The sequence below is a fragment of the Penaeus chinensis genome, chromosome 28 (assembly GCF_019202785.1).
Source record: "Penaeus chinensis breed Huanghai No. 1 chromosome 28, ASM1920278v2, whole genome shotgun sequence".
NCBI lineage: Eukaryota > Metazoa > Arthropoda > Malacostraca > Decapoda > Penaeidae > Penaeus > Penaeus chinensis.
In genome coordinates this window covers 9,541,420-9,543,919 of record NC_061846.1, presented here as the reverse complement: position 1 = coordinate 9,543,919, position 2,500 = coordinate 9,541,420, and the positions used below count along the sequence as shown (strand labels likewise).

Below are 2,500 nucleotides of genomic sequence, written 5' to 3'. Positions count from 1 at the left end.
ACTGCAAACTTTATATGCCTTACAGTTTATATTTTTTCATTCTCTGGCTTTTCTCTTGCATTAGTATTATTGCACATTGGAGTGTATTCTTCACAGAAGCAGACATTGAAGAAACACATTATCAGACAGGGATTTTGGAAGGGAGATCCTCATAGGCAGTAGAACAGGAATTTTTGATTTTCCAGTCATATAATGCATAGCAAACATAGGGCTGCCAGTAGATGGTTAGAGTTCATTGCGTTTACTGCTAATTATTGCTCCAATAGTAAAACAGCAAGAACCCAAATTTATTTCTAATTGTTGGTATCATGGATTTCATTGTTTGTGATATTAGGAATAATGTTAATTATATATTCATTATCATTCTCTTTAATACTGTTATAGTTATGATTGTTTTTATTGTTATCATTATTATTATTATTATTATTATTATTATTATTATTATTTTTACTACTATTGTTACTGATGTTGTTGTTGTTGTTCTAATTTTCTTATTTTTGATCTCATTCATGCAATTCTTGTAATTATTGATAGTATTATTATTATTCAAATTCTTAATCTTGATATTCTTCTTCTTCCTGATAGAGTTATTATCATAATTACCGGCTTTATTAGTAGTAGTATCTTTTATTGGTTGTTTTGTTGATTTAGTTGACGTTGTTTCACTTCTGCTGTTATTATTTCTCATTATAGGAATAGTAGTATTTTTGTTATTATTGAAATTGCAGTTATTATTATCATCACTAATGTTTATATTATGAGCATCATTACTATGTTTTGTTGTTAATATTTTTGTTATATTATACTGTGAAAGTGGAGATAAGGATAATGGTAATGACAGCCACAATGAATAAGATAATATATATTTTTATTAAATTGTTACAATTATTTTTATGATGATAATAATAATGAATACTTTTAGTATTACTATTACCTATAGTCCTGGCAGTAGTAATAGAATTATATCCTTTGCTGTTTATATTTATAATTAGTGCAGTTTGCCCACCTACTTTGCAGTTTCTAGTCTCCATTGGAAAAAAATATTAATTAAACCTATATTTGCAAATTTTATATGTGAATTTGTTGAAGGAAAGTGAGCAGAAAATGTTTGTTATTTATTCCTATATACCTATAAAATATTTACCCTTAGGCCCCCCAAATAATATGTGTTTAGCATTCCACTTGCCCTCAAAATTAGATTCGGTAGATCAGTACATATTTTTTTTAACACAACTTTATAACTATCCTAGTGACTAGAAAGGGATTAAGAAAAGTTAGTTTCGGAATAGAAATCATCAGACCAGTAGAGTTCTTTAGAAATATAGTTCAGCAGAAACATCCACTCCAGATTTGACATAAGATTCTTTCATTTTTTTAAATTCTAAATTAAAAAAGAGGTCATGGAATTAAATGTAGATTCAATAGAACACTATAAACATATTTTTAATTTTTCATCCCAAATACATTGATGCATACTTATATTATTTTTAAGAATTGGTGATGTTCACATACCTGTTGTTGCCTGGAAGCAATATGGCTCTGCTTCCAGTGTTGCCTAGAGTCTAATCTTATATTCAGAAGCCTCAACACTAGGCAGGCAGTTAGTGTTTACTATGAGCTCTTTGCTCTTGCTGTTGAATGTGTAGCAGACACAAGTTTAGTTAAGGCTCTTCATATTTTCATTCCTGCAAAAGTAACAGTTTAAACTCCCAGAATTTCCTTTCATTTATCTAGAATAATTCCATTGATCTAGTATTCTTGAGCACTGGGCAGAGAGAGAGAGTGTATGTACATGTGTATGAGTGTAAGTATGTGTGTATGTATGTAAGTGGTTGCAGCAGAAGGCATAGGTGAGGAACATAGGGCATACACCTACTCACAACATGACTTTGTAGTCATGTTCCTGACACATTAGTCTTGACATTGTTGGAGTACCCTCACCCTTGTATTACTTACCATGCCTGTCATTCATTCAGTTAGTAAACGAATGTGTAAAGTGTAACTGCATGATAAAAAGTCATGGTTGAAAAAATAAGAGGATGGAGGGTCAGGTGGTGTGTCAATCTTATTACCCTTATAACATGTGTTTCATTGACTTCTACTTTACAAATAACTATTTTACAGCAAAAAGTGAGTGGGTCTCCCATATGTTATCAATGCTGTTATTATTAGTAGTAGAATTTTTTTTATGCCTGCATTATTATTATTTAAAAATTTTAAATATTGTTATCTAGTAGTAATACGTATTACTACTTTTATTACTACTATTATTCTAATTCTCATGATGTGGATAGTATTAAAATGCCATAATCTATACTACTATGTGGAGTTAAACCTTTCTTACCATTTGCAATCATTCTAGTGCCATTGCAAAAGTATATGTTTAGTTAGGTTTTAAAACACTATACTAAAAGACGATACTCCTCAGAAATATGAAAAGTGGAGCATTAGCCCAATAGTGTTGGCGACTGTTGCAACCTGAAACAGCTGCAGCTGCACC

The 2,500-nt window shown here is 30.4% G+C and overlaps 1 protein-coding gene across 4 annotated transcripts in view; it reads left to right on the top strand.

The window, feature by feature from the left end:
• The window catches only part of LOC125040047 (early endosome antigen 1-like), a 27,008-nt gene that overhangs the window by 10,074 nt on the left and 14,434 nt on the right, over window positions 1–2,500 (top strand). The window lies entirely within an intron of this gene.